The sequence below is a fragment of the Neophocaena asiaeorientalis genome, unplaced genomic scaffold (genome assembly GCF_003031525.2).
Source record: "Neophocaena asiaeorientalis asiaeorientalis breed wild unplaced genomic scaffold, Neophocaena_asiaeorientalis_V1.1 scaffold57, whole genome shotgun sequence".
Lineage (NCBI taxonomy): Eukaryota > Metazoa > Chordata > Mammalia > Artiodactyla > Phocoenidae > Neophocaena > Neophocaena asiaeorientalis.
The window spans coordinates 6766288-6779967 of NW_020172731.1; the positions used below are offsets into that span (position 1 = coordinate 6766288).

Genomic DNA, 13680 nt, shown 5'->3' on the forward strand with positions numbered 1-13680 from the left:
TGAGGTTTTGATTGGTGTTGTTTTAGATCTATAGATTAATTTGAGGAGAGTTGTCATTTTTACTATGCTGAACCTTCCAGTCCATATATATGGACGTCTCTTCATTTATTTATTGATTTCTTTCATCAGTGTTTCATAGTTTTGAATCTGCAGATCCTGTATGTTCTGTTAGATTTATGCCTACATATCTCAATTTGGGGGAGCTGTGGTAAATAGCCTTGTTTTTAAAATTTCAGTTTGTAATTGTACATTGCCATATATAGAAATAGGACTGATTTTTGTGTGTTTGAGCAGGCAACCTTGCTATATTCATTTGTTAGTTCTTTATGTATTTTGTAGATTCTTGGGGATTTTTTAAGTAGGTAATCATGTAGTATGTGACTAGGGACAGTTTATTTATTCTGTCCAATCTCTCTATACCTTTGTTTCTTTTTGGTCTCCAGAAGTGTTAAACAAGGGTGGTGACAGTAGACATTCTTGCCATTTACTGATCTTAAGGGAAATCTTTCAGTTTTTCACCGTTAAATATAATGTTAGCTAAAGATTTTTTTTGGTAGAAATGCCTTTTATCAGATTGAGGAAGTTTCTACTCCTAGATTGCTAATAGGTTTTAATCATGAATGGATGTTATATTTTATCTAATGCCTTTCTGTATCAGTTGATATATTATTATGGTTTTTCTTCTTTAGCCTGTCAATATGTTGAATTATGTTGATTTTTCAAATAACTGAAGCAGCCTTGCATTCTCAGGATAAATCCCACTTGGTTGTGTTATTTAATTCTTTTTATATACTTCTGTGTCTGATTTGCTAATACTTTGTTGAGGATTTTTACATCTATATTTATGAAGGATATTGGTTGTAGTTTTCTTTTTTTGTTCTATTTTTGTTTTGATATCGGTATAATACTGGACCCAAAATGAGCTAGGAAGGACTTCTTCATCTTCTGTTTTCTTTTGAATTGCTTTAGTTCCATCCCACAAATTTTGATATGTTGTATTTATTATCTTTGGGTTCAAAATATCTTATTTCCCTCCAAACTTCCTTTTTGATACATGGATTATTTAGAAGTGTTTTAATTTCCAAGAATTTGGAGATTTTTCCTCTCATCTTTCTGTTTCTGATTTCTAGTTTAATTCCATTATGTTCTGAAGACCCGATTCCATGGGGTTTCCCTTTTTAGTTTCCGTCTAGGAACTTGTGGCTCTTGCTACCTTGTTTTGTAGTGCAGTCCTACAGTTACATTTGCATCAGGGGCTAAGGGATGGGAGGACAGAGAGAGAAAAAAACAGAAAAGCAGTAGGTGTTGGTCCTACCTTCTTAAAATCACAACTTCAATGAATGGAGAAGAAGGTTTCCTTCCCTCTAGTTTTTGGCTCTTGCAGATTTCCATGTATGGAAGCCATAGGATTGCCTACTACTTGGTGCACGAGAAAACAAAGAAAAGAAAAAAAATGGGTGATTTCCCACTCAGACATTTCTGTTAGTTCCCCTTCTAGCTTCTTGGGACAGAATGCTTCTCCTTCAGAAATGCTCATTTCTAGGTTTCCAGTTGCATTAAGTTCAGGCAGGGGCTACTGGAGGGAAAAAATATGGTAAACTCGTCTCTGGTTGACTGATACTTTGAATTCTGGTAATCTTCCCTGATCTGCTTGCTATTTACTTTTCAGTGTTCAAATAGCTTTTCCAAGCATCGTGTCCAGAATTTATGGTTGTATTCAGTGGGAGAGACAGGATAGAGTGTGCTTACTACATCTTACCAGGGCCAGCCAGCCTAGGATGAATTATTTAAAAGCTAAATTCTAATATTTCTTGCATTTTAGTACATCTGAATAGGTTTAAAAAATCTAAAAGGTGACCCCCCAAAAAGTTCTTCATAGAATCAGATTCTAAACCATTGATTCTCAACTGTGGTAGGAGGAAGAAACTTAGAAATGGGCCAGAGAAAGGGTTTAAAAGAAAATACATGTGCATTTGGTTGAAAATTATGACATTTAATAAAAGATGGAAATTTGTTGCCCATGTAAATGGGCAGAAAAATACATTGAGTCACTGTTTTAGACCACCAACAAATAAATCTTAATTTCTTTGAGAGGATGTAGGAGTCAGAGATTTATTTTGAGTAACTGATGGAAGTTTTGGTGACTTCCTTCTAGAGGTGTATACACTCAAATATATAAAATCAAGAGTTACATTTCCAGGGTATTCATGGATCCCAGGCTTTTGTAGCCTTTGCATAGAGAGCACTAGATCTTATATGACGTTTTGTTTATACTAGCTCTTGTGTTAGACCGTTCTCAGTTGCGAGTGACAGAAACCTAGAAACTCAAACGACTAGCATAGATAAGAAGATAGAATTGGTTTATATTGGTATTATCAAGCAATGAAAAGGGCAAGGGTACTGCTAACTGGTCCCAGGGATCAGAGCTAGAAAGCTACTAGGTTCTCTCTCTAATTTGTCTCTGCCATTTGTCAGCTACTACTTCAGCTTGTTTTTTTTTTGATGTGGCAGATATCATAGCTGATGGAACACAGTAGTGTTCAGCTATTTAACACTGAAAAACTGAAGTTTTTTTCAGGCTTATATCTCATAGCTTTATCATGAGGGAGGGACTGAAAATCCCTTTCTTTGGTACCAAGCTTTAAAAATCTTGGGGGAGGGCTTCCCTGGTGGCGCAGTGGTTAAGAGCCCGCCTTCCAATGCAGGGGACACGGGTTCAAGCCCTGGTCCGGGAGGATCCCACATGCTGTGGAGCAGCTAAGCTCGTGTGCCACAGCTACTAACCCTGCGCTCTAGAGCCCATGAGCCACAACTACTGACCCCGCATGCCACAACCACTGAAGCCCACACACCTAGAGCCCGTGTGCTCCGCAACAAGAGAAGCCACCACAATGAGAAGCCCGTGCACCACAACGAAGAGTAGCCCCCGCTCGCCGCAACTAGAGAAAGTCTGCACGCAGCAACGAAGACCCAATGCAGCCAAAAATAAATAAATAAAATAATTTATTAAAAAAAAAATCTTGGGGGAATACTCAGTTGAGTCAGATTAAACAGACTAAGGGTTTACTGTGATATAGTCATTGTTTGTAATTGTACTTATGCTGTTGTATCATATGCATATAGGTTATAGAAACTCTGGAAGTTGGTTGTAATGAAAGCTGGGCCCCTTGAACGAAAATTAAGAACCAGGAATATTTTATTTATTCATTTATTTTTTATTTTTTGGCTGCGTTGGGTCTTTGTTGCTGTGCCCAGGCTTTCTGTAGTTGCTGCGAGAGGGGGCTACTCTTCGTTGCTGTGCGAGGGCTTCCCATTGAGATGGCTTCTCTTGTTGCAGAGCACAAGCTCTAGGTGCATGGGCTCTAGATAGAGCACAGGCTCAGTAGTTGTGGCACGCGGGCTTAGTTGCTCTGCGGCATGTGGGATCTTCCCGGACCAGGGATCGAACCCGTGTCCCCTGCATTGGCAGGCGAATTCTTAACCACTGTGCTACCAGGGAAGTCCCAAGAACCAGGAATATTTTATACTGCAATATCTTTAGGGAACAAATAATGTTTGTGTATATTGTATAGACTGATCTCTTACCTGTTTCTTAAAGAACTCTGGGATTTTGCTTGCTAAGTTTGCTCACTCATTCAATAAATGCTTGTAGTTCTTTTCTAGTCTCCAAGACTGCAATTCTACACTTTAATAGGATGTATGCCTTTGTAACATCTGCTTTTAGGATGAATGTGTTAGGGTAAAAGTGTTCAATCCAAGGATAGGTGATCATTTCTTAGGATCTTGTGCATGGGCTTTGTCTTAGATTGGCATTTCCCAAAGAAGAGTATGAGACCATGGGTATAGGTGGTTTATTTGAGAGTTGACATAGGGACTAGAAGTGAGGAGCTCTGGAGTGAGACTGGGAAGGAAGGAAAAAGGGTGATAATTGAGATTGCTGCAGTGAGCAAGCAGTAGGAGGCTCAGTTCCACTGGAATCTCCTAAGCATACAGAATGCCTTTCAGTATTATGCATTTGAAAGCTGGAAGGCTTGAATATTTATCTACTGGTTCTCATTTCCCTTTGGTTGAAGGTGTTAGCTCTTCTGTACTCTGAGCTATACTAGTGCTCCTGAAGACCCTCAGGCATAATGAGTTCACTTCAGGTGGGATACTGGATGATGACCCGAGTCTGAGCTTCTATAGCTGTGGCTGAAAAGAAAAATGGGTCAAAGGAATGTAATGTGAGCACCAAAGGTATCGGTTATAGGCTTCCTTATAACTCAAGAGTCTCTGCAACCTTTTTTGGGGAGAGCGGAGTTGCTAATAAGAATTCTTTTAATTTATTTTTTTAAAGTTTTTATTTTTTAACATTTTAATTTATTTATTTTTGGCTATACTGGGTCTTCGTTGCGGTACGTGGGCTTCTCTGGTTGTGGCTTGTGGGCTTAGTAGTTGCGGTGTGCAGACTTAGTTGCAGTATGTGGGATTTTAGTTCCCCGACCAGGGATCGAACCTGGGCCCCCTGCATTGGGAGTGCAGAGTCTTAACCACTGGACCACCAGGGATTGTCCTAAGAATTCTAATATCTATAATTTATTGAACACTTAGGCACTGTGGTAATTGCTTTATGTATGTTATTTCATTTCATGAAAGTGAATGATCTCATTTTAGATGGTCTATTGATAATTATAGTTTAATCTATTCCTAGGGTTGTAAATAACTCATATTTATTAGAATTTGCTTTATTCACCAATATTCTGAAGGACATGACAAAGGATCAGGACACTGAGGTCTTACAACTTATTCAACTGTAAATAATAATAGAAGTTCTCTAGGGAAGAGAACAGTTCCATGTTTAAAGAATTCATGATGGCATAATACTCCCGTATTGTGTACCAGTTGACCAGTGACTGTAACACCCCAGCAGACAAAGGTCAACCTACAGAGTTTTCTTTGAATTTGAGAATGTAACAGGTACTAGTGGCCAGTAACCTAGTTGATCTCATTCTCTGGGTGAGCATATATTTTCCTTTCACTGACACTGTCTAAATGATTTAATGGTAGTTATGAGAACTTTTTTCTACTGCTATCTTTTTTTTTTTTTTTTTTGCGGTACGCGGGCCTCTCAGCGCTGTGGCCTCTCCCGCCACGGAGCAGGCTCCAGACGCGCAGGCTCAGCGGCCATGGCTCACGGGCCCAGCTGCTCCGCGGCACGCGGGATCCTCCCAGACCGGGGCACGAACCCGCGCCCCCTGCATCGGCAGGCGGACTTTCAACCACTGCGCCACCAGGGAAGCCCCTTTACTGCTATCTTTTAGGCTCTTGCTCCTGTCCCACTGTCTTCTCTGATTACCTTGGTGGTAGCCTTGTTGTCCATCTTATTAATGTGTTTCAGCATACCATGTTAGTGCATAGTTAGTAGTGGTATGGATACAATGTGCATCTGGGGTTATTTCACAAATTTCAGTTTTCTTTTCCTTCAGTTGAGACTTAAAACATTGGTATTCTGCTGCTGCTGAAGTTAATGGTTTAAGTACATCTTAGTTACTGCTTGTAAATGGCCCCTCTTTAGGGCTCAAGTTTTTATTTTGGTCCCCAATTTAATCTTTTGGTTTTGAGTTCAAACTGTTGATGTGGCCAACTCCCTTAAAATCTCTTTACTTAGTGTCCTTGACTCTAGCTTTGGGAAGAACTGCTTTCCAGAGATTTTCTTCTAACTCCCGATATTAGCCATGCTGCCAAGCTAATTCTTAGTTTCTTAGCTAATTAGCTTCTGGCTAATTCTGCCATTCTTAGCTTTTTCATACTTAAAATACTGTATTGGCGCCATCACATCAGTTAATACAGTAGTTAGGAGCACATGTTTTAGAGTCAACTACCGACATTTGAGTGCCACCTCTGACATTTCTTGCTCTGTCTACTTTGTGCCTGTTTTATGTTCTGTAAATTGGACATAATAATCTGTTTCATAAAGTATATAAAGTGTTCGGGGCAGTGTGCAGCATATGCTAAGGCCTAATAAATTGTAACAACAAAATTATCACCATCATTAACATCATCATTATTATTCTTTCTTTTGTGGCTTCTTTCTTTTGCTTTTTATTCCTTTCTTTCTTCCCCACCTCTTTTCCCCCCTCCTTTCATAAATCTTACCTATATTCTAGTTCCTCTTCCTGGATTATTGGAGCATCTTAGATTTTGTCTGTTTATTTACAGTATTTTATTCACTAGTATGTAAAAGATTTATCTGCACCTGGCTTTTTCCAGATCGTGACCTCCCATGCACTCCTCAGCTCAGTGTAATCTATTTTTGTATCCACCATTCCACTGAAATAGCTTTCATCAAGGTCGACAGTGAACCTGTTACTAAATGAATAGACTCTTCTCAGTACTTATCTTACATGACCGTTGCAATCCAAAAGGATGACTTTCTCATACTTGAAAGATTCTTCCTTTCACTTCTATTTTGGCTTTACTCCTCAGTTCCCTTTGAATGCCCATCATCTTTTGTCCATTCCTTGAACTGCTAGTGTTTCTCAGAGTTTGATTTATAGTTCTTTACTTTTATAAAAGTGTTTTACATTATATATTTTATATACACATGAATGTATGTAACATATATGTAAGGAAGCATAATGGCAAAATGAATTGACGTGGACTCACCATTCAATTGAAGAACTACCAATACCTTTATTCTTTGCATACTCTCTGTGATAGGCTGAATGATACCCATTTGGCCTAAAATCTCCATGTCTTTTTTTTTTTAATATTTATTTATTTAGGTTGCACTGGGTCTTAGTTGCAGCTTGCATGGTCCTTAGTTGCGGCACATGGCCTTCTTAGTTGCAGCTTGCTGGCTTCTTAGTTGCGGCACATGGGCTCCTTAGTTGTGGCATGCGAACTCTTAGTTGCAGCATGCATGTGGGATCTAGTTCCCTGACAAGTGATTGAACCCAGGCCCCCTGCATTGGGAGCATGGAGTCTTAACCATTGTGCCACCAGGGAAGTCCCCAAAATGTCCATGTCTTAATCCCCAGAACATGTGAATATTACTATTACCTTGGATGCAAAAGTGACTTTCTAGGTATGATTAAATTGAGGCTCTTGAGATGGGAAGTTATCCTATTGGGCCTGATGTAATCAAAATGGTTCACATAAGAAAGACACAGGAGGTGTCAGAGGAGAAGGAAATATCACCATGGAGGCAGAGACCAGAGTGATTTGACCACATGGTAAGGCAGCCTGTAAGAGCTGGAAAAGACAAGGAACAGATTCTCCCCTGGCACCTTCGGAAGGAACCAGCCTTGCTGACACATTGATATTAGCTCTGTGAGACTCATTTTGGACTTCTGACCTCCAAAACTGTAAAAGAGTAAATTTGTGTTGTTTTAATCCACCAACTTTGTGGTATTTGTTACAGCAGCAGTAGGAAACTAGTACACTCTTCCTGTATCTCATTATCTAATGTGACTTCAGTTACCATCTATTTATATGAAAGCTTAAGTGTATATAGTTCATTTGCATCATATACACTCTTCACAGAAGAAAGTCAACCCATATACATGGAAGATAACAGTAGAAAATGTTTTAAAAGCATTTAAAAATTCAAGTTGGATCTTTCATGTTCTACTTAGTGATCATTTAGTACTCAACCAAAGAAACAGCAGTTTGTCCCAGTGCTAGAGGACTGGCTTATTAAGAGATGGTATGTGGGTCTCCACTGTGAGGTGAAAGGGCTTCCTAACGAATTTCCAAAGATAATTTTTACTGTTTGCAGTTTTTGCCTAACACACTGACTTTAGGACCTACTTTCCATCTAAGATATGACTCTGCATCTTTTTCTTGAATTCTAGACCTTTAGAACTAACCACTTGGATTTTTCACAGGCATCTTAATCATAGCATATCTGAAACAATTTGATAATGATCATCTCTTCCACCACTTCATTCATTCTCCCTCTTAGTTACTGTTACCAACACCCAGCCAGTTATCTGAGCCAGAAACCTATGTATCATTCTTGTCTTCTCCCTCTCTTAGGCCTCCTATCAATGTCGTTCAATCCTAGTATTCATTTTCCTAACTCCCATTCAATTCCATCCTTACTGCAACTGCAGTTACTATCGTCCAGCCTCCTAACTGGTCTGCTTGCCATTGGTATTAATTTGTTCTCCATGTTGCCTGGAGGATAAAGTCCAAACTTCTCAACATGCCACAGAGGCCTTCATATTCCCTGCTCATATCTTCTGTTCATTTTTTGGCATTCATCCTCTCCTCAGTTCCCTTCTGGCCCAATCTCCAGCCATATACAAATTATATTTTGGTGTTTCTGAACTACTTGCTTTCCCTGTCTCCTGGCATTTGTATGCTCTCTTACTCTCTCCTATGTGATTACGGTTCTGTCTGCTTAGACTGTTTCTTCTGCTTTCCCCTCTGTCCTTTCCTTCCCTTACTCCACCTCAACACCCTTTGCCTATTTAAGGTCTATTTATCCTTCAGGTGGCACTTTAACCATCACTTTCTCTAAGGAGCACTATTTGAATTCACAAGCTTAGGTTAAATGCCAATTCTGTGTGGTCTTAGAGTGCCTTGTTCTTATGTCTTACCTCTTTCTAGTAATAGTTATGCTTCATTATGATGGCCTATTTCCTTGTCTGTGTTTCCCAATAGTCTTAAGTTCTTCGAGAGAAGGAACTATTTTCTTCACCTTTTTCCTTTCACAGTATAACACAGAACTTAGATTCTCACTAAATATCTGTGGGCTCATTTGATTATGCAACAGTATAGAAAATTTAAAATATTTCATAGCAGCATCTCCTTAAGCAGGATAGCATTTTAGATTTTTGTTTTCCTTATGAAATAACTATTTGGGGTTTAAATGTAAGCATCATGGGCAATGATTTTATAGATTACTGGAAAAATGATGACTTTTTTTCATTTTATGATGTGTCCTGCTTCTTCCTTATATTGAACAATAGTATTACATATTGCAGACTTTATCTTTTTTTAATCCTTTTTTAAAAATTGAAGTATAGTTATTTACAGTGTTTCAGATGTACAGCAGTGATTCAGTTATACATATATATCGATTCTTTTTCATTATATGTTATTACAAGGTAATGAATATAGTTGCCTGTGCTATACAGTAGGTCCTTGTTGTTTATCTGTTTTATATATAGTAGTATGTATCTGTTGATCCCAAATTCCTAATTTATTCCTCCCTCCCTTTCCCCTTTGGTAACCATAAGTTTGGTTTCTATGTCTGTGAGTTTATTTCTGTTTTGTAAATAAGCTCATTTGTATCATTTTCTTAGATTCCACATATAAGTGATGTCATATGGTATTTGTCTTTCTCTGTCTGAGTTACTCAGTATGATAATCTCTGGGTCCATCCATGTTGCTGCAAATGACATTATTTCATTCTTTTTTATGGCCGAGTAATATTCCATTGTGTATATATATGTGTGTGTGTGTGTGTGCGCACACGCACGCCACCTCATCTTTATCCGTTCATCAGTGGACTTTTAGGTTGATTCCGTGTCTTGGCTATGGTAAATAATACTGTTATGAACATTGGGGTGCATGTATCTTTTGGAATTAGCATTTTCTTCAGATATATGTCCAGGAGTGGGCTTGCTGGATCATATGGTAATGATATTTTCAGTTTTTTAAGCAACCTCCATATTGTTTTCCATAATGGCTGCACCAATTTACATTCCCACGAACAGTGTAGGAGTAGGAGGGTTCCCTTTTCTTTACACCCTCTCCAGCATTTATTATTTGTAGACTTTTTAATGATGGCCATTCTGACTGGTGTGAGATGATACCTCATTATAGTTTTGATTTTGCATTTCTCTAATAACTAGTGATGTTGAGCATCATTTCCTGTGCCTGTTGGCCATCTGTATGTCTTCTCTGGAGAAATGTCTATTTAGTTTTTTTCCCCTTTTTTTTTTTTTTTTTTTTTGCGGTACGCGGGCCTCTCACTGTTGTGGCCTCTCCCGTTGCAGAGCACAGGCTCCGGACGCGCAGGCTCAGTGGCCATGGCTCACGGGCCTAGCCGCTCCGTGGCATGTGGGATCTTCCCGGACCAGGGCACGAACCTGTGTCCCCTGCATTGGTAGGTGGACTCTCAACCACTGCACCACCAGGGAAACCCTCTGCCCATTTTTTGATTGGGTTGTTTGTTTTTTTGATATTGAGCAGCATGAGCTGTTTATATATTTTGGAAATTAATCCCTTTTCATTGCATTGTTTGCAGATATTTTCTCCCATTCTGTAGGCTGTCTTGTTGTTTTGATTATGATTTTCTTTGCTGTGCAAAAGCATTTAAGTTCAACTAGGTTTCATTTGTTTATTTTTGCTTTTGTTTTCATTACTGTAGGAGACAGATCCCAAAAAAATATTGCTGTGGTTTATGTCAAAGAGAGTTCTGCCTACGTATTCCACTACGAGTTTTGTAGTATCCAGCCTTACATGTAGGTTTTTAATCCATTTTGAGTTTTATTTTTGTGTTTTGTGTTAGCGAATGTTCTAATTTCATTCTTTTGCAAATAGCTGTCTAGTTTTCCCAGCACCACTTATTGAAAGACTGTCTTTTCTCCTTTGTATATGCTTGCCTCCTGTGTCATGGATTAATTGACCGTAAGTGTGTGGGTTTATTTCTAGGCTTTCTGCCTTGTTCCATTGATCTATGTGTCTGTTTTTGTGCCAGTACCATACTGTTCTGATTACTGTAGCTTTGTAGTATAGTCTGAAGTTAGGAAGTATGATTCCTTCAGCACCATTCTTCTTTCTCAGGATTGTTTTGGCTATTCAGGGTCTTTTGTGTTTCCATACAAATTAAAAAATTTTTTTGTTTCAGTTCTGTGAAAAATGTCATTGATAAACTGATAGGATTGCATTGAATCTGTAGACTACCTTGGGTAGAATGGTCATTTTAATAATATTCAGTCTTCCAATCCAAGAACACAGGTATATCTTCCCATCTGTTTGTGTCATCTTCAATTTCTTTCAGTAGTATCTTACAGTTTTTGGAGTACAAGGCTTTTGCCTCCTTCGGTAGGTTTATTCCTAGGTATTTTATTTTTTCTGATGTGATGGTAGATGGGATTGTTTCCTTAATTTCTCTTTCTGATATTTTGTTGGTTACTGTATACAAATGCAAAAGATTTATGTATTTTAATTTTGTGTTCTGCAATTTTACTGAATTCAGTGATGAGTTCTAGTAGTTTTCTGGTGGCATCTTTAGGATTTTCTGTGTATAGTATCATGTCATCTGCAAACAGTGGCAGTTTTACTTTTTTCTTTACAATTTGGATTCCTTTTGTTTGTTTTGCTTCTCTGATTGCTGTAGCTAGGACTTCCAAAACTATGTTGAATAAAAGTGGCAAGAGTGGACATCGTTGTCTTGTTCCTGATCTTAGAGGAAATGCTTTCAGCTTTTCACTGTTGAGTATGATGTTAGCCGTGGGTTTGTCATATATGGCCTATATTATATTGAGGTAGGTTCCCTCTATGTCTGGAGAGTTTTTATCATAAATGGATGTTGAATTTTATCAAAAGCTTTTTCTGCAACTCTTGAGATGACCATAGGGTTTTATTCTTCAGTTTGCTGATGTGGTGTATCACTGATTGACACTGATTGATTTGTGGATATTGAAAAATCCTTGCATCTCTGGGATGAATCCCATTTCATCATGGTGTATGATCCTTTTAATGTATTGTTGGATTCAGCTTGCTAGTATTTTGTTGAGGAGTTTTGCATCTATGTTCATCAGTGATATTGACCTGTAATTTTGTTTTTTTGTGATATCCTTGTTTCAAACTTTATCTTGTGGAAACATTTACTAAAACATGTAAATGGAATTCTGTCAGAAAGACAGCTTTTTGGTGAATTGGGTCTTCACTATGACTGCAAAGTTTTCCATCAAAGGCAGAATGGAAAAGATGGAATTGTACTGCAAATTTAAATAATTGCCAGTAGTAATTTTTTTCTATCTAAGTAGCTCTGTAGCTATTATAATGTAGATTTTGGAGTGGCACAGTAGACAATATACAGAATAAATCCTGACTTGAGACTGAGAATAACTTTCTTCTGTTATAGTCCACATTAAGCAAACCACATGATTTTACTTAGTTAAATTTGTTCAGTTCTATTTATTTTAGAAATAAAAGCAAGTATGGAATCTATTAGTGTTTAAAGCAGTGGTCCCCAACCTTTTTGCCACCAGGGACTGGTTTTATGGAAGACAGTTTTTCCATGGATGGGGAAGGAGGGATGGTTCAGGTGGTAACACGAGCGATAGTTCAGGTGCTAATGCGAGCTGTGGGGAGCAGCAGATGAAGCTTCACTTGCTTGCCTGCTGCTCACCTCCTGCTGTGTGGCCTGGTTCCTAACAGGCCGCAGACCGGTGTTGGTCTGGGGGCAGGGGTTGGGGACCCCCGGTTTAAAGGATTTTCGAATACCGTAGATATGATTAAATGTTACCATTTCATTTAATTTACTGGAAAGGAGTCGGGAGGAGGTAAAATAAGAAGCACTGGTGGAAAGATAAGCATTTTGGGAAAATAAAGTATAGATGATTTTTCAGCCACTATTTAAATTACTGGCTTTGTGGGACTATACCTAATTTAGAAATAAACTATGAACATATTTGCCAAGACTGTACCACACACAATAGGCACTAATTGTGTGAATGAATCAAAGTAATATGCTAAACCTTTTGTAATTCCCTTCTCAAGCCTATAACATTGGATGCTCAATGAAAACAAAAGTATCTGGACAGCATGGGAAACATCGTTAAGGAAGTTTTTCCTGACAACCATGCCATATCCCACTACATCTCCCATTCCCCAATGGACAGTTTTTCCTTTATTCGTAGAAAAGCACCTTGATATACCTTTATCATAGTAATTACCACTAGCATTCAAAGCAGTGACATTGAAATTACTGTTTATATGTTTGCCTTCCTACCAGTAAAATCTTTAAAACCAGCTACTGGGTCTAGCATTGTGCATAAGATTTAGTAGACGTTTCAGTAGATGTTTGATGAATTGAGAATAGGATTTAGAATCTTGGTATATATTCTTAAGTATATATGGTCAATAGAGTTCAGCTGGGCGTTTTGAACACAGATACACTGTTTTTTAGTTGATAAGTACTGTCTCTCCTCTGATGTTTCAAACTTCTCTTCAGAGTATTTTATTGTCTGGATGTCAGCATAACCAAAACTTTTTTGTGTGTGTGATACGCAGGCCTCTCACTGTTGTGGCCTCTCCCGTTGTGGAGCACAGGCTCCGGACGCGCAGGCTCAGCGGCCATGGCTCACAGGCCCAGCCGTTCCGCGGCATGTGGGATCTTCCCAGACCGGGGCACAAACCCGTGTCCCCTGCATCTGCAGGCGGACTCTCAACCACTGCGCCACCAGGGAAGCCCCAAAATATTTTAAAGTTAAAACCTCTTTGGGAATTCCCTGGCTGTCTCATGGTTAGGACTCAGTGCTTTCACTACTGGGGGCCCACCCAGGTTTGATCCCTGGTCGGCGAACTAAGATCCTGCAAGCCTTGGGCCAGGTATGGCATTGTGACTTTGTTAACACTATATTGCATATTTGAAAGTTGCTAAGAGAGTAAAACTTACAAGTTCTTATCGTAAGAAAAAGCATTTGTAACTATGGTGGTGGTGTTAACTCGACTTAT

At 38.8% G+C, this 13680-nt stretch overlaps 1 protein-coding gene and 1 non-coding gene across 2 annotated transcripts in view; one reads left to right on the forward strand and one right to left on the reverse strand.

The window, feature by feature from the left end:
• NDUFS4 (NADH:ubiquinone oxidoreductase subunit S4) overlaps positions 1-13680 on the forward strand; it is a 119561-nt gene that overhangs the window by 10950 nt on the left and 94931 nt on the right. The gene's annotated exons all lie outside the window — the stretch shown is intronic.
• Positions 4475-4547, reverse strand: TRNAG-CCC (transfer RNA glycine (anticodon CCC)). The gene has a single exon. It is a non-coding gene; the product is annotated as a tRNA-Gly (tRNA).